Here is a 19,031-nt window from a genome sequence, read left to right on the forward strand (position 1 = left end):
TTTTGTTTTTTGAATGGCTGCTTTCAACATTACTCCCCTCTTCTTTTTCCTCCCAACTCTGATTAGTGGGTGGTGTGTACGTTGTTTTTCTTTGATGATTGAAAATGGTGTCTCTTTTTTTCTGTTTTGAATGGCTGCTTTCATCATTACGATTCTTTTTTTTCCTCCCAACCCTGATTAGTGAGTGGTGTGTACCTTTAATGTTTTCTTTTGATGATCGAAACTTGTATCTCTTTAATTTTGTGTTTTGAATGGCTGCTTTCATCATTACTCCCCTCTTCTTTTTCCTCCCAACGCTGATTAGTGGGTGGTGTGTACCTTGAATGTTTTTCGTTGATGATTGAAACTTGTGTCTCTTTTATTTTGTTTTTTGAATGGCTGCTTTCAACATTACTCCCCTCTTCTTTTTCCTCCCAACTCTGATTAGTGGGTGGTGTGTACGTTGATTGTTTTTCTTTGATGATTGAAAATTGTGTCTCTTTTTTTTCTGTTTTGAATGGCTGCTTTCATCATTACGATTCTTTTTTTTCCTCCCAACCCTGATTAGTGGGTGGTGTGTACGTTGATTGTTTTTCTTTGATGATTGAAACTTGTGTCTCTTTTATTTTGTTTTTTGAATGGCTGCTTTCAACATTACTCCCCTCTTCTATTTCCTCCTAACCTTGATTAGTGGGCGGTGTGTACCTTGAATGTTTTTCTTTGATGATTGAAGATTGTGTCTCTTTAATTTTGTGTTTTGAATGGCTGCTTTCATCATTACTCCCCTCTTATTTTTCCTCCCAACGCTGATTAGTGGGTGGTGTGTACCTTGAATGATTTTCTTTGATGATTGAAAATTGTGTCTCTTTTCTTTTGTGTTTTGAATGGCTGTTTTTATCATTACTCCCTTCTTCTTTTTCCTCCCAACCCTGATTAGTGGGTGATAAGTACCTTGAATGTTTTCTTTTGATGATTTAAACTTGTATCTCTTCTATTTTGTGTTTTGAATGGCTGATTTCATCCTTATTCCCCTCTTCTTTTTCCTCTCAACCCTGATTAGTGGGTGGTGTGTACCTTGAATGTTTTCTTTTGATGATTGAAACTTGTATCTCTTTTATTTTGGGTTTTGAATGGCTGATTTCATCCTTACTCCCCTCTTCTTTTTCCTCCCAACGCTGATTAGTGGGTGGTGTGTACCTTGAATGTTTTTCGTTGATGATTGAAACTTGTGTCTCTTTTATTTTGTTTTTTGAATGGCTGCTTTCAACATTACTCCCCTCTTCTTTTTCCTCCCAACTCTGATTAGTGGGTGGTGTGTACGTTGATTGTTTTTCTTTGATGATTGAAAATTGTGACTCTTTTTTTTCTGTTTTGAATGGCTGCTTTCATCATTACGATTCTTTTTTTTCCTCCCAACCCTGATTAGTGGGTGGTGTGTACGTTGATTGTTTTTCTTTGATGATTGAAACTTGTGTCTCTTTTATTTTGTTTTTTGAATGGCTGCTTTCAACATTACTCCCCTCTTCTATTTCCTCCTAACCTTGATTAGTGGGTGGTGTGTACCTTGAATGTTTTTCTTTGATGATTGAAGATTGTGTCTCTTTAATTTTGTGTTTTGAATGGCTGCTTTCATCATTACTCCCCTCTTATTTTTCCTCCCAACGCTGATTAGTGGGTGGTGTGTACCTTGAATGATTTTCTTTGATGATTGAAAATTGTGTATCTTTTCTTTTGTGTTTTGAATGGCTGTTTTTATCATTACTCCCTTCTTCTTTTTCCTCCCAACCCTGATTAGTGGGTGATAAGTACCTTGAATGTTTTCTTTTGATGATTTAAACTTGTATCTCTTCTATTTTGTGTTTTGAATGGCTGATTTCATCCTTATTCCCCTCTTCTTTTTCCTCTCAACCCTGATTAGTGGGTGGTGTGTACCTTGAATGTTTTCTTTTGATGATTGAAACTTGTATCTCTTTTATTTTGGGTTTTGAATGGCTGATTTCATCCTTACTCCCCTCTTCTTTTTCCTCCCAACGCTGATTAGTGGGTGGTGTGTACCTTGAATGATTTTCTTTGATGATTGAAAATTGTGTCTCTTTCTTTTGTGTTTTGAATGGCTGTTTTTATCATTACTTTTTTCTTCTTTTTCCTCCCAACCCTGATTAGTGGGTGATAAGTACCTTGAATGTTTTCTTTTGATGATTTAAACTTGTATCTCTTCTATTTTGTGTTTTGAATGGCTGATTTCATCCTTATTCCCCTCTTCTTTTTCCTCTCAACCCTGATTAGTGGGTGGTGTGTACCTTGAATGTTTTTCTTTGAAGATTGAAACTTGTGTCACTCTTATTTTGTGTTTTGAATGGCTGCTTTCATCATTGCTCCCCTCTTGTTTTTCCTCCCAACCCTGATTAGTGTGTGTTGTGTATTTTGAATGTTTTTCTTTGATGATTGAAACATGTGTCTTTTTTATTTTGTGTTTTGAGTAGCTGCTTTCATCATTACTCCTCTCTTCTTTTTCCTCCAACACCTGCTTAGTGGGTGTGTGTACCTTGAATGTTTTTCTTTGAAGATTTAAACGTGTGTCTCTTTTATTTTGTGTTTTGAATAGCTGCTTTCATCATTACTCCCATCTTCTTTTTCCTCTCACAACTGATTAGTGGATAGTGCATACCTTGAATGATTTTCTTTGATGATTGAAACTTGTTTCTCATTTATTTTTTGTTTTGAGTAGTTGCTTTCATCATTAGTCCCCTCTTCTTTTTCCTCCCTACCCTGATTATTGGGTGCTGTGTACCTTGAATGTTTTTCTTTGATGATTGAAACGTGTGTCTCTTTTATTTATTGTTTTGAGTAGCTGCTTTCATCATTACTCCTCTCTTCTTTTTCCTCCAACACCTGCTTAGTGGGTGTGTGTACCTTGAATGTTTTTCTTTGATGATTGAAACTTGTGTCTGTTTTATTTTGTGTTTTGAATAGCTGCTTTCATCGTTACTCCCCTCTTCTTTTTCCTCTCACATATGATTAGTGGATATTGCATACCTTGAATGATTTTCTTTGATGATTGAAACTTGTGTCTCTTTTATTTTTTGTTTTGAATAGCTGCTGTCATCATTACTCCCCTCTTCTTTTTCCTCCCACACCTGATTAGTCGGCGGTGTATACCTTGAATGTTTTTCTTTGCTGATTGAAACTTGTGTCTCATTTGTTTTGTGTTTTGAATGACTGCTTTTATCATTACTCCCTTCTTCTTTTTCCTCCCAACCCTGAATAGTGGGTGATGTGTACCTTGAATGTTTTCTTTTGATGATCGAAACTTGCATCTCTTTAATTTTGTGTTTTGAATGGCTGCATTCATCATTACTCTCCTCTTCCTTTTCCTCCTAACCCTGATTAGTGGGTGGTGTGTACCTTGAATGATTTTCTTTGATGATTGAAAATTGTGTCCCTTATATTGTGTTTTGAATGGCTGCTTTTATCATTAATCCCTTCTTCTTTTTCCTACCAACCCTGAATAGTGGGTGATGTGTACCTTGAATGTTTTCTTTTGATGATTGAAATTTGTATCTCTTCTATTTTGTGTTTTGAATGGCTGATTTCATCCTTACTCCCCTCTTCTTTTTCCTCTCAACCCTGATTAGTGGGTGGTGTGTACCTTGAATGTTTTCTTTTGATGATTGAAACTTGTCTCTCTTTCATTTTGTGTTTTGAATGGCTGATTTCATCCTTACTCTCCTCTTCTTTTTCCTCTCAACCCTGTTTAGTGGATGGTGTGTACCTTGAATGTTTTCTTTTAATAATTGAAAATTGTATTTCTTTTTTCGTGTTTTGAATGGCTGCTTTCATCCTTGATTCACTCTTCTTTTTAGTCTCAACCCTGATTAGTGGGTGATTTGTACCTTGAATGTTTCCTTTTGATGATTGAAACTTGTGTCTCTTTTATTTTGTGTTTTGAATGGCTGCTTTTATCATTAATTCTTTCTTCTTTTTCCTACCAACCCTGATTAGTGGGTGATGTGTAACTTGAATGTTTTCTTTTGATGATTGAAATTTGTATCTCTTCTATTTTGTGTTTTGAATGGTTGATTTCATCCTTACTCCCCTCTTCTTTTTCCTCTCAACCCTGATTAGTGGATGGTGTGTACCTTGAATGTTTTCTTTGATGATTGAAAATTGTGTCTCTTTTGTTTTGTGTTTTGAATGGCTGCTTTTATCATTAATCCCTTCTTCTTTTTCCTACCAGCCCTGATTAGTGGGTGATGTCTAACTTGAATGTTTTCTTTTGATGATTGAAATTTGTATCTCTTCTATTTTGTGCTTTGAATGGCTGATTTCACCTTACTCCCCTCTTCGTTTTCCTCTCAACCCTGATTAGTGGGTGGTGTGTACCTTGAATGTTTTCTTTTGATGATTGAAATTTGTATCTCTTTCATTTTGTGTTTTGAATGGCTGATTTCATCCCTACTCCCCTCTTCTTTTTCCTCTCAACCATGATTAGTGGATGGTGTGTACCTTGAACGTTTTCTTTTGATAATTGAAATTTGTATCTCTTTTTTTTTGTGTTTTGAATGGCTGCTTTCATCCTTGATTCACTCTTCTTTTTAGTCTCAACCCTGATTAGTGGGTGATTTGTACCTTGAATGTTTCCTTTTGATGATTGAAACTTGAGTCTCTTTCATTTTGTGTTTTGAATGGCTGATTTCATCCTTACTCCCCTCTTCTTTTTCCTCTCAACCATGATTAGTGGATGGTGTGTACCTTGAACGTTTTCTTTTGATAATTGAAATTTGTATCTCTTTTTTTTGTGTTTTGAATGTCTGCTTTTATCATTAGTTCTTTCTTCTTTTTCCTACCAACCCTGATTAGTGGGTGATGTGTAACTTGAATGTTTTCTTTTGATGATTGAAATTTGTATCTCTTCTATTTTGTGTTTTGAATGGTTGATTTCATCCTTACTCCCCTCTTCTTTTTCCTCTCAACCCTGATTAGTGGGTGGTGTGTACCTTGAATGTTTTCTTTGATGATTGAAAATTGTGTCTCTTTTGTTTTGTGTTTTGAATGGCTGCTTTTATCATTAATCCCTTCTTCTTTTTGTATCTCTTCTATTTTGTGTTTTGAATGGTTGATTTCATCCTTACTCCCCTCTTCTTTTTCCTCTCAACCATGATTAGTGGATGGTGTGTACCTTGAACGTTTTCTTTTGATAATTGAAATTTGTATCTCCTTTTTTTTGTGTTTTGAATGGCTGCTTTCATCCTCGATTCACTCTTCTTTTTAGTCTCAACCCTGATTAGTGGGTGATTTGTACCTTGAATGTTTCCTTTTGATGATTGAAAATTGGGTCTCTTTTGTTTTGTGTTTTGAATGGCTGCTTTTATCATTAAACCCTTCTTCTTTTTCCTACCAGCCCTGATTAGTGGGTGATGTGTAACTTGAATGTTTTCTTTTGATGATTGAAATTTGTATCTCTTCTATTTTGTGCTTTGAATGGTTGATTTCTTCTTACTCCCCTCTTCTTTTTCCTCTCAACCCTGATTAGTGGGTGGTGTGTACCTTGAATGTTTTCTTTTGATGATTGAAACTTGTATCTCTTTCATTTTGTGTTTTGAATGGCTGATTTCATCCTTACTCCCCTCTTCTTTTTCCTCTCAACCATGATTAGTGGATGGTGTGTACCTTGAACGTTTTCTTTTGATAATTGAAAATTGTATCTCTTTTTTTTGTGTTTTGAATGGCTGCTTTCATCCTTGATTCAATTTTTTTTTTCGTCTCAACCCTGATTAGTGGGTGATTTGTGCCTTGAATGTTTTCTTTTGATGATTGAAACTTGTATCTCTTCTATTTTGTGTTTTGAATGGCTGATTTCATCCTTACTCCCCTCTTCTTTTTCCTCTCAACCCTGATTAGTGGGTGGTGTGTACCTTGAATGTTTTCTTTTCATGATTGAAACTTGTATCTCTTTCATTTTGTGTTTTGAATGGCTGCTTTCATCCTTACTCCCCTCTTCTTTTTCCTCTCAACCATGATTAGTGGATGGTGTGTACCTTGAACGTTTTCTTTTGATAATTGAAAATTGTATCTCTTTTTTTTGTGTTTTGAATGGCTGCTTTCATCCTTGATTCAATCTTTTTTTTCGTCTCAACCCTGATTAGTGGGTGATTTGTGCCTTGAATGTTTTCTTTTGATGATTGAAAGTTGTATCTCTTCTATTTTGTGTTTTGAATGGCTGATTTCATCCTTACTCCCCTCTTCTTTTTCCTCTCAACCATGATTAGTGGATGGTGTGTACCTTGAACGTTTTCTTTTGATAATTGAAAATTGTATCTCTTTTTTTTGTGTTTTGAATGGCTGCTTTCATCCTTGATTCAATCTTTTTTTTCGTCTCAACCCTGATTAGTGGGTGATTTGTGCCTTGAATGTTTTCTTTTGATGATTGAAACTTGTATCTCTTCTATTTTGTGTTTTGAATGGCTGATTTCATCCTTACTCCCCTCTTCTTTTTCCTCTCAACCCTGATTAGTGGGTGATGTGTAACTTGAATGTTTTCTTTTGATGATTGAAATTTGTATCTCTTCTATTTCGTGCTTTGAATGGTTAATTTCTTCTTACTCCCCTCTTCTTTTTCCTCTCAACCCTGATTAGTGGGTGGTGTGTACCTTGAATGTTTTCTTTTGATGATTGAAACTTGTATCTCTTTCATTTTGTGTTTTGAATGGCTGATTTCATCCTTACTCCCCTCTTCTTTTTCCTCTCAACCATGATTAGTGGATGGTGTGTACCTTGAACGTTTTCTTTTGATAATTGAAAATTGTATCTCTTTTTTTTGTGTTTTGAATGGCTGCTTTCATCCTTGATTCAATCTTTTTTTTCGTCTCAACCCTGATTAGTGGATGATTTGTGCCTTGAATGTTTTCTTTTGATGATTGAAACTTGTATCTCTTCTATTTTGTGTTTTGAATGGCTGATTTCATCCTTACTCCCCTCTTCTTTTTCCTCTCAACCCTGATTAGTGGGTGGTGTGTACCTTGAATGTTTTCTTTTGATGATTGAAACTTGTATCTCTTTCATTTTGTGTTTTGAATGGCTGATTTCATCCTTACTCCCCTCTTCTTTTTCCTCTCAACCCTGATTAGTGGATGGTGTGTACCTTGAATGTTTTCTTTCGATAATTGAAAATTGTATCTCTTTTTTTCGTGTTTTGAATGGCTGCTTTCATCCTTGATTCACTCTTCTCTTTAGTCTCAACCCTGATTAGTGGGTGATTTGTACCTTGAATGTTTTCTTTTGATGATTGAAACTTGTGTCTCTTTTATTTTGCGTTTTGAATGGCTGCTTTTATCATTAATCCCTTCTTCTTTTTCCTACCAACCCTGATTAGTGGGTGATATGTAACTTGAATGTTTTCTTTTGATGATTGAAATTTGTATCTCTTCTATTTTGTGTTTTGAATGGCTGTTTTTATCCTTACTCCCCTCTTCTTTTTCCTCTCAACCCTGATTAGTGGGTGGTGTGTACCTTGAATGTTTTCTTTGATGATTGAAAATTGTGTCTATTTTTTTTTGTGATTTGAATGGCTGCTTTTAGCATTAATCCCTTCTTCTTTTTCCTACCAACCCTGATTAGTGGGTGATGTGTAACTTGAATGTTTTCTTTTGATGATTGAAATTTGTATCTCTTCTATTTTGTGTTTTGAATGGCTGATTTCATCCTTACTCCCCTCTTCTTTTTCCTCTCAACCCTGATTAGTGGGTGGTGTGTACCATGAATGTTTTCTTTTGATGATTGAAACTTGTATCTCTTTCATTTTGTGTTTTGAATGGCTGATTTCATCCTTACTCCCCTCTTCTTTTTCCTCTCAGACCTGATTAGTGGATGGTGTGCACCTTGAATGTTTTCTTTTGATAATTGAAAATTGTATCTCTTTTCTTCGTGTTTTGAATGGCTGCTTTCATCCTTGATTCACTCTTCTTTTTAGTCTCAACCCTGATTAGTGGGTGATTTGTACCTTGAATGTTTTCTTTTGATGATTGAAATTTGTATATCTTCTCCTTTGTGTTTTGAATGGCTGATTTCAACCTTACTCCCCTCTTCTTTTTCATCTCAACCCTGATTAGTGGATGGTGTGTACCTTGAATGTTTTTCTTTGATAATTGAAAATTGCATCTCTTTTTTTCGTGTTTTGAATCGGTGCTTTCATCCTTGATTCACTCTTCTTTTTAGTCTCAACCATGATTAGTGGGTGATGTGTACCTTGAATGTTTTCTTTTGATGATTGAAATTTGTATCTCTTCTATTTTGTGTTTTGAATGGCTGCTTTTATCATTACTCCCTTCTTCTTTTTCCTACCAACCCTGATTAGTGGGTGGTGTGTACCTTGAATGTTTTCTTTTGATAATTGGAAATTGTATCTCTTTTTTTTGTGTTTTGAATGGCTGCTTTCATCCTTGATTCACTCTTCTTTTTAGTCTCAACCCTGATTAGTGGTGATTTGTACCTTGAATGTTTTCTTTTGATGATTGAAACTTGTGTCTCTTTTATTTTGTGTTTTGAATGGCTGCTTTTATCATTAATCCCTTCTTCTTTTTCCTACCAACCCTGATTAGTGGGTGATATGTAACTTGAATTTTTTCTTTTGATGATTGAAATTTGTATCTCTTCTATTTTGTGTTTTGAATGGCTGATTTCATCCTTACTCCCCTCTTCTTTTTCCTCTCAACCATGATTAGTGGGTGGTGTGTACCTTGAATGTTTTCTTTGATGATTGAAAATTGTGTCTATTTTATTTTGTGTTTTGAATGGCTGCTTTTAGCATTAATCCCTTCTTCTTTTTCCTACCAACCCTGATTAGTGGGTGATGTGTAACTTGAATGTTTTCTTTTGATGATTGAATTTGTATCTCTTCTATTTTGTTTTTTGAATGGCTGATTTCATTCTTACTCCCCTCTTCTTTTTCCTCTCAACCCTGATTAGTGGGTGGTGTGTACCTTGAATGTTTTCTTTTGATGATTGAAACTTGTATCTCTTTCATTTTGTGTTTTGAATGGCTGATTTCATCCTTACTCCCCTCTTCTTTTTCCTCTCAACCCTGATTAGTGGATGGTGTGTACCTTGAATGTTTTCTTTTGATAATTGAAAATTGTATCTCTTTTTTTCGTGTTTTGAATGGCTGTTTTCATCCTTGATTCACTGTTATTTTTAGTCTCAACCCTGATTAGTGGGTGATTTGTACCTTGAATGTTTTCTTTTGATGATTGAAACTTGTATCTCTTCTATTTTGTGTTTTGAATGGCTGATTTCAGCCTTACTCCCCTCTTTTTTTTTCCTCTCAACCCTGATTAGTGGATGGTGTGTACCTTGAATGTTTTCTTTTGATAATTGAAAATTGCATCTCTTTTTTCGTGTTTTGAATGGGTGTTTTCATCCTTGATTCACTCTTCTTTTTAGTCTCATCCCTGATTAGTGGGTGATGTGTACCTTGAACGTTTTCTTTTGATGATTGAAATTTGTATCTCTTCTATTTTGTGTTTTGAATGGCTGCTTTTATTATTACTCCCTCCTTCTTTTTCCTCTCAACCATGATTAGTGGGTGGTGTGTACCTTGAATGTTTTCTTTGATGATTGAAAATTGTGTCTATTTTATTTTGTGTTTTGAATGGCTGCTTTTAGCATTAATCCCTTCTTCTTTTTCCTACCAACCCTGATTAGTGGGTGATGTGTAACTTGAATGTTTTCTTTTGATGATTGAAATTTGTATCTCTTCTATTTTGTGTTTTGAATGGCTGATTTCATCCTTACTCCCCTCTTCTTTTTCCTCTCAACCCTGATTAGTGGGTGGTGTGTACCTTGAATGTTTTCTTTTGATGATTGAAACTTGTATCTCTTTCATTTTGTGTTTTGAATGGCTGATTTCATCCTTACTCCCCTCTTCTTTTTCCTCTCAACCATGATTAGTGGGTGGTGTGTACCTTGAATGTTTTCTTTGATGATTGAAAATTGTGTCTATTTTATTTTGTGTTTTGAATGGCTGCTTTTAGCATTAATCCCTTCTTCTTTTTCCTACCAACCCTGATTAGTGGGTGATGTGTAACTTGAATGTTTTCTTTTGATGATTGAAATTTGTATCTCTTCTATTTTGTGTTTTGAATGGCTGATTTCATCCTTACTCCCCTCTTCTTTTTCCTCTCAACCCTGATTAGTGGGTGGTGTGTACCTTGAATGTTTTCTTTTGATGATTGAAACTTGTATCTCTTCTATTTTGTGTTTTGAACGGCTGCTTTCATTATTACTCCCTTCTTCTTTTTCCTCTCAACCATGATTAGTGGGTGGTGTGTACCTTCAATGTTTTCTTTGATGATTGAAAATTGTGTCTATTTTATTTTGTGTTTTGAATGGCTGCTTTTAGCATTAATCCCTTCTTCTTTTTCCTACCAACCCTGATTAGTGGATGATGTGTAACTTGAATGTTTTTTTTTGATGATTGAAATTTGTATCTCTTCTATTTTGTGTTTTGAATGGCTGATTTCATCCTTACTCCCCTCTTCTTTTTCCTCTCAACCCTGATTAGTGGATGGTGTGTACCTTGAATGTTTTCTTTTGATAATTGAAAATTGTATCTCTTTTTTTCGTGTTTTGAATGGCTGTTTTCATCCTTGATTCACTGTTCTTTTTAGTCTCAACCCTGATTAGTGGGTGATTTGTACCTTGAATGTTTTCTTTTGATGATTGAAACTTGTATCTCTTCTATTTTGTGTTTTGAATGGCTGATTTCAGCCTTACTCCCCTCTTCTTTTTCCTCTCAACCCTGATTAGTGGATGGTGTGTACCTTGAATGTTTTCTTTTGATAATTGAAAATTGCATCTCTTTTTTCGTGTTTTGAATGGGTGCTTTCATCCTTGATTCACTCTTCTTTTTAGTCTCAACCCTGATTAGTGGGTGATGTGTACCTTGAACGTTTTCTTTTGATGATTGAAATTTGTATCTCTTCTATTTTGTGTTTTGAATGGCTGCTTTTATTATTACTCCCTTCTTCTTTTTCCTCCCAACCCTGAATAGTGGGTGATGTGTACCTTGAATGTTTTCTTTTGATGATCGAAACTTGTATCTCTTTAATTTTGTGTTTTGAATGGCTGCATTCATCATTACTCTCCTCTTCTTTTTCCTCCCAACCCTGATTAGTGGGTGGTGTGTACCTTGAATGGTTTTCTTTGATGATTGAAAATTGTGTCTCTTTTATTTTGCGTTTTGAATGGCTGATTTCATCCTTACTCCCCTCTTCTTTTTCCCCTCAACCCTGATTAGTGGGTGGTGTGTACCTTGAATGTTTTCTTTTGATGATTGAAACTTGTATCTCTTTTATTTTGTGTTTTGAATGGCTGCTTTCATCCTTACTCCCCTCTTCTTTTTCCTCTCAACCCTGATTAGTGGGTGGTGTGTACCTTGAATGTTTTCTTTTGATGATTGAAACTTGTGTCACTCTTATTTTGTGTTTTGAATGGCTGCTTTCACCATTGCTCCCCTCTTGTTTTTTCTCCCAACCCTGATTAGTGTGTGTTGTGTACCTTGAATGTTTTTGTTTGATGATTGAAACATGTATCTTTTTTATTTTGTATTTTGAGTAGCTGCTTTCATCATTACTCTTCTCTTATTTTTCCTCCAACACCTGCTTAGTGGGTGTGTGTACCTTGAATGTTTTTCTTTGATGATTGAAACTTGTGTCTTTTTTTTTGTGTTTTGAATAGCTGCTTTCATCATTACACACCTCTTCTTTTTCCTCTCACAACTGATTAGTGGATAGTGCATACCTTGAATGATGTTCTTTGATGATTGAAACTTGTGTCTCTGTTATTTTGTGTTTTGAATAGCTGCTTTCATCATTACACCCCTTTTTCCTCTCACAACTGATTAGTGGATAGTGCATACCTTGAATGATTTTCTTTTGATAATTGAAAATTGTATCTCTTTTTTTTCGTGTTTTGAATGGCTGTTTTCATCCTTGATTCACTCTTCTTTTTAGTCTCAACCCTGATTAGTGGATGATTTGTACCTTCAATGTTTTCTTTTGATGATTGAAACTTGTATCTCTTCTATTTTGTGTTTTGAATGGCTGATTTCAGCCTTACTCCCCTCTTCTTTTTCCTCTCAACCCTGATTAGTGGATGGTGTGTACCTTGAATGTTTTCTTTTGATAATTGAAAATTGCATCTCTTTTTTCGTGTTTTGAATGGGTGCTTTCATCCTTGATTCACTCTTCTTTTTAGTCTCAACCCTGATTAGTGGGTGATGTGTACCTTGAATGTTTTCTTTTGATGATTGAAATTTGTATCTCTTCTATTTTGTGTTTTGAATGGCTGCTTTTATTATTACTCCCTTCTTCTTTTTCCTCCCAACCCTGAATAGTGGGTGATGTGTACCTTGAATGTTTTCTTTTGATGATCGAAACTTGTATCTCTTTAATTTTGTGTTTTGAATGGCTGCATTCATCATTACTCTCCTCTTCTTTTTCCTCCCAACCCTGATTAGTGGGTGGTGTGTACCTTGAATGGTTTTCTTTGATGATTGAAATTTGTGTCTCTTTTATTTTGCGTTTTGAATGGCTGATTTCATCCTTACTCCCCTCTTCTTTTTCCTCTCAACCCTGATTAGTGGGTGGTGTGTACCTTGAATGTTTTCTTTTGATGATTGAAACTTGTATCTCTTTTATTTTGTGTTTTGAATGGCTGCTTTCATCCTTACTCCCCTCTTCTTTTTCCTCTCAACCCTGATTAGTGGGTGGTGTGTACCTTGAATGTTTTCTTTTGATGATTGAAACTTGTGTCACTCTTATTTTGTGTTTTGAATGGCTGCTTTCACCATTGCTCCCCTCTTGTTTTTTCTCCCAACCCTGATTAGTGTGTGTTGTGTACCTTGAATGTTTTTGTTTGATGATTGAAACATGTATCTTTTTTATTTTGTATTTTGAGTAGCTGCTTTCATCATTACTCTTCTCTTATTTTTCCTCTCAACCCTGATTAGTGGGTGGTGTGTACCTTGAATGTTTTCTTTTGATGATTGAAACTTGTATCTCTTTTATTTTGTGTTTTGAATGGCTGCTTTCATCCTTACTCCCCTCTTCTTTTTCCTCTCAACCCTGATTAGTGGGTGGTGTGTACCTTGAATGTTTTCTTTTGATGATTGAAACTTGTGTCACTCTTATTTTGTGTTTTGAATGGCTGCTTTCACCATTGCTCCCCTCTTGTTTTTTCTCCCAACCCTGATTAGTGTGTGTTGTGTACCTTGAATGTTTTTGTTTGATGATTGAAACATGTATCTTTTTTATTTTGTATTTTGAGTAGCTGCTTTCATCATTACTCTTCTCTTATTTTTCCTCCAACACCTGCTTAGTGGGTGTGTGTACCTTGAATGTTTTTCTTTGATGATTGAAACTTGTGTCTCTTTTATTTTGTGTTTTGAATAGCTGCTTTCATCATTACACCGCTCTTCTTTTTCCTCTCACAACTGAATAGTGGATAGTGCATACCTTGAATGATTTTCTTTGATGATTGAAACTTGTGTCTCTTTTATTTTGTGTTTTGAATAGCTGCTTTCATCATTACACCCCTCTTCTTTTTCCTCTCACAACTGATTAGTGGATAGTGCATACCTTGAATGATTTTCTTTTGATAATTGAAAATTGCATCTCTTTTTTCGTGTTTTGAATGGGTGCTTTCATCCTTGATTCACTCTTTGTTTTAGTCTCAACCCTGATTAGTGGGTGATGTGTACCTTGAAGGTTTTCTTTTGATGATTGAAATTTGTATCTCTTCTATTTTGTGTTTTGAATGGCTGCTTTTATTATTACTCCCTTCTTCTTTTTCCTCCCAACCCTGAATAGTGGGTGATGTGTACCTTGAATGTTTTCTTTTGATGATCGAAACTTGTATCTCTTTAATTTTGTGTTTTGAATGGCTGCTTTCATCATTACTCTTCTCTTATTTTTCCTCCAACACCTGCTTAGTGGGTGTGTGTACCTTGAATGTTTTTCTTTGATGATTGAAACTTGTGTCTCTTTTATTTTGTGTTTTGAATAGCTGCTTTCATCATTACACCCCTCTTCTTTTTCCTCTCACAACTGATTAGTGGATAGTGCATACCTTGAATGATTTTCTTTTGATAATTGAAAATTGCATCTCTTTTTTCGTGTTTTGAATGGGTGCTTTCATCCTTGATTCACTCTTCTTTTTAGTCTCAACCCTGATTAGTGGGTGATGTGTACCTTGAATGTTTTCTTTTGATGATTGAAATTTGTATCTCTTCTATTTTGTGTTTTGAATGGCTGCTTTTATGATTACTCCCTTCTTCCTTTTCCTCCCAACCCTGAATAGTGGGTGATGTGTACCTTGAATGTTTTCTTTTGATGATCGAAACTTGTATCTCTTTAATTTTGTGTTTTGAATGGCTGCATTCATCATTACTCTCCTCTTCTTTTTCCTCCCAACCCTGATTAGTGGGTGGTGTGTACCTTGAATGGTTTTCTTTGATGATTGAAAATTGTGTCTTTTTTATTTTGCGTTTTGAATGGCTGATTTCATCCTTACTCCCCTCTTTTTTCCCCTCAACCCTGATTAGTGGGTGGTGTGTACCTTGAATGTTTTCTTTTGATGATTGAAACTTGTATCTCTTTTATTTTGTGTTTTGAATGGCTGCTTTCATCCTTACTCCCCTCTTCTTTTTCCTCTCAACCCTGATTAGTGGGTGGTGTGTACCTTGAATGTTTTCTTTTGATGATTGAAACTTGTGTCACTCTTATTTTGTGTTTTGAATGGCTGCTTTCACCATTGCTCCCCTCTTGTTTTTTCTCCCAACCCTGATTAGTGTGTGTTGTGTACCTTGAATGTTTTTGTTTGATGATTGAAACATGTATCTTTTTTATTTTGTATTTTGAGTAGCTGCTTTCATCATTACTCTTCTCTTATTTTTCCTCCAACACCTGCTCAGTGGGTGTGTGTACCTTGAATATTTTTCTTTGATGATTGAAACTTGTGTCTCTTTTATTTTGTGTTTTGAATAGCTGCTTTCATCATTACACCCCTCTTCTTTTTCCTCTCACAACTGATTAGTGGATAGTGCATACCTTGAATGATTTTCTTTGATGATTGAAACTTGCGTCTCTTTTATTTTTTGTTTTGAATAGCTGCTTTCGTCATTACTCTCTTCTTTTTCCTCCCTACCCTGATTAGTGGGTGCTGTGTACCTTGAATGTTTTTCTTTGATGATTGAAACATGTGTCTTTTTTATTTTGTGTTTTGAGTAGCTGTTTTCATCATTACTCACCTCTTTTTTATCCTCCCCCACCTGATTATTGGGTGGTGTGTACCTTGAATGTTTTTCTTTGATGATTGAAACTTGTGTATCTTTTACTTTGTGTTTTGAATACTTGCTTTCATCATTACTCCGCTCTTCTTTTTCCTCCCTCACCGGATAAAAGGGTGGTGTGTACCTTGAATGTTTTTCTTTGATGATTGAAACTTGTTTCTCTTATATTTTGTGTTTTGAATAGCTGCTTTCATCATTACTCCCCTCTTTTTTTCCTCGCAACCCTGATTAGTAGGTGGTGTGTACCCTGAATGTTTTTCTTTGAATATTGAAACTTGTGTCACTCTTCTTTTGTGTTTTGAATGGCTGCTTTCATCATTACTCCTTTTTTATTTTTCCTATCAACCCTGATTAGTGGGTGGTGTGTACATTGAATGTTTTTCTTTGATGATTGAAACATGTGTCTTTTTTATTTTCGGTTTTGAATGGCTGCTTTCATCATTACTCCCATCTTCTTTTCCTCACAACCCTGATTAGTGGGTGGTGTGTACCCTGAATGTTTTTCTTTGAAGATTGAAACTTGTGTCACCCTTATTTTGTGTTTGAATGACTGCTTTCATCATTACTCCCCTCTTCTTTTTCCCTCCCAACCATGGTTAGTGGGTGGTGTGTACCTTGAATGTTTTTCTTTGATGATTGAAACTTGTGTCACTCTTATTTCGTATTTTGAATAGCTGCTTTCATCATTACTCCCCTCTTCTTTTTCCCTCCCAACCATGGTTAGTGGGTGGTGTGTACCTTGAATGTTTTTCTTTGATGATTGAAACTTGTTTCTCTTTTATTTTGTGCTTCGAATGGCTGCTTTCATCATTACTCCCCTATTCGTTTTCCTACCAACCCTGATTAGTGGGTGGTGTGTATCTTGAATGTTTTTCTTTGATGATTGAAACTTGTGCCACACTTAATTCGTGTTTTGAATAGCTGCTTTCATCATTACTCCCTTCTTTTTTTCCTCGCAACCCTGATTAGTAGGTGGTGTGTAACCTGAATGTTTTTCTTTGATGATTGAAATTTGTTTCTCTTATATTTTGTGTTTTGAATGGCTGCTTTCATCATTACTCCCCTCTTCTTTTTCCTCCCAACCCTGATTAGTGGGTGGTGTGTTTCTTGAATGTTTTTCTTTGATGATTGAAACTTGTGTCTCTTTTCTTTTGTGTTTTGAATAGCTGCTTACATCATTAGTCCCCTCTTTTTTTTCGTCGCCACCCTGATTAGTAGGTGGTGTGTACCCTAAAAGTTTTTCTTTGAAGGATGAAACTAGTGTCACTCGTATTTTGTGTTTTGAATGGCTGCTTAATCATTACTCCCCTCTTCTTTTTCCTCCCAACCCTGATTAGTGGGTGGTGTGTATCTTGAAAGTTTTTCTTTGATGATTGAAATTTGTGTCACTCTTATTTCGTGTTTTGGATAGCTGCTTTCATCATTACTCCCCTCTTTTTTCCTCGCAACCCTGATTAGTAGGTGGTGTGTACCCTGAATGTTTTTCTTTGAAGATTGAAACTTGTGTCACTCTTAATTTGTGTTTTGAATGGCTATTTTCATCATTACTCCCCCTCTTCTTTTTCCTCCCTACCCTGACTATTGGGTGCTGTGTACCTTGAATGTTTTTCTTTGATGATTGAAACTTTTGTCTCTTTTCTTTTGTGTTTTTAGTAGCTGCTTTCATCATTACTCCCCTCTTCTTTTTCCTCCAACACCTGCTTAGTGGGTGTGTGTACCTTGAAAGTTTTTCTTCGATGATTGAAACTTCTGTCTCTTTTATTTTGTGTTTCGAATAGCTGCTTTCATCATTAATCCCCTCTTCTTTATCCTCCCACACCTGATTATTGGGTGGTGTGTACCTTGAATGTTTTTCTTTGATGATTGAAACTTGTGTATCTTTTACTTTGTGTTTTGAATACTTGCTTTCATCATTACTCCCCTCTTCTTTTTCCTCCCTCACCGGATAAAAGGGTGGTGTGTACCTTGAATGTTTTTCTTTGATGATTGAAACTTGTTCTTGTTATATTTTGTGTTTTGAATGGCTGCTTTCATCATTTCTCCCCTCTTCTTTTTCCTCCCAACCCTGATTATTGGGTGGTGTGTATCTTGAATGTTTTTCTTTGATGATTGAAACTTGTGTCACCCTTATTTCGTGTTTTGAATAGCTGCTTTCATCATTACTCCCCTCTTTTTTCTCCTCTCAATAGCTGCTTTCATCAGTACTTCCCTCTTGTTTTTCCTGTCAACCTTGATTAGTGGGTGGAGCGTACATTGAACGTTTTTCTTTGATGATTGAAACTTGCGTCTCTTTTATTTTGTGTTTTGAATGGCTGCTTCCATCATTACTCCACTCTTTTTTCTCCTCTCAATAGCTGCTTTCATCAGTACTTCCCTCTTCTTTTTCCTGTCAACCTTGATTAGTGGTTGGAGAACGTTTTTCTTTGATAAATGAAACGTGTGTCACTCTTATTTTGTGTTTCAAAAAGCTGCTATCATCAGTACTCCCCTCTTCTTTCTCCTCGCAACCCTGATTAGTGGCTGGTGTGTATCTTGATTGTTTTTTTGATGATTGAAACTTGAATCTCTTTTATTTTGTGTTTTGAATGGCTGCTTTCATCATTACTCCCCCCGTTTTTTTCCTCCCAACCCTGATTAGTGGGTGGTGTGTACCTTGAATGTTTACCTTTGATGATTAAAACTTGTATCTCTTTTTTTTGTGTTTTGAATGGCTGCTTTCATCCTTAGTCCCCTCTTATTCTTCCTCCCAACCCTGATTAGTGGGTGGTGTGTACCTTGAATGTTTTTTTGCTGATTGAACCTAATGTCTCTTTTCTTTTGTGTTTTGAATGGCTGCTTTCATCGTTACTCTCCTCTTCTTTTTCCTCCCAACCCTGATTAGTGGGTGGTGTGTACCTTGAATTTTTTTCTTTGATGATTGAAAATTTTGTCTCTTTTATTTTGTGTTTTGAATGGCTGCTTCCATCATTATTCCCCTCTTCTTTTTTCTTCTAACCCTGATTAGTGGGTGGTGTGTATCTTGAATGTTTTTCTTTGATGATTGAAACTTGTGTCACTCTTATTTCGTGTTTTGAATAGCTGCTTTCATCATTACTCCCTCTATTTTTCCTCGCAACCCTGATTAGTGGCTGATGTGTACCTTGAATGTTTTTCTTTGATGATTGAAACTTGTGTCGCATTTATTTTGCGTTTTGAATGGCTGCTTTCATCAAAACTCCCCTCTTCTTTTTGCTTCCACGCCTGATTAGTGGGTGGTGTGTACCTTGAATGTTTTTTTGATGATTGAACCTAATGTCTCTTTTATTTTGTGTTTTGAATGGCTGCTTTCATCATTACTCCCCTCTTCTTTTTCCTCCCAACCCTGATTAGTGTGTGGTATGTACCTTGAATGTTTTTCTACGATGATTGAAACTTGTGTCTCTTTCATTTTGTGTTTTGAATGGCTGCTTCCATCGTTAATCCCCTCTTCTTTTTTCTTCCAACCCTGATTAGTGGGTGGTGTGTCCCTTGAAAGTTTTTGTTTGATGATTGAAACTTGGGTCTCTTTTATTTTGTGTTTTGAATAGCTGCTTTCATCGTTACTCTCCTCTTCTTTTTCCTCCCACACCTGATTAGTAGATGGTGTGTACCTTGAATGTTTTTCTTTGATGATATAAACTTGTATCTCTCTAGTTTTGTGTTTTTAATAGCTGCTTTCATCGTTACT

This window comes from Symsagittifera roscoffensis, chromosome 5 (assembly GCF_963678635.1).
Source record: "Symsagittifera roscoffensis chromosome 5, txSymRosc1.1, whole genome shotgun sequence".
Classification (NCBI taxonomy): domain Eukaryota; kingdom Metazoa; phylum Xenacoelomorpha; order Acoela; family Convolutidae; genus Symsagittifera; species Symsagittifera roscoffensis.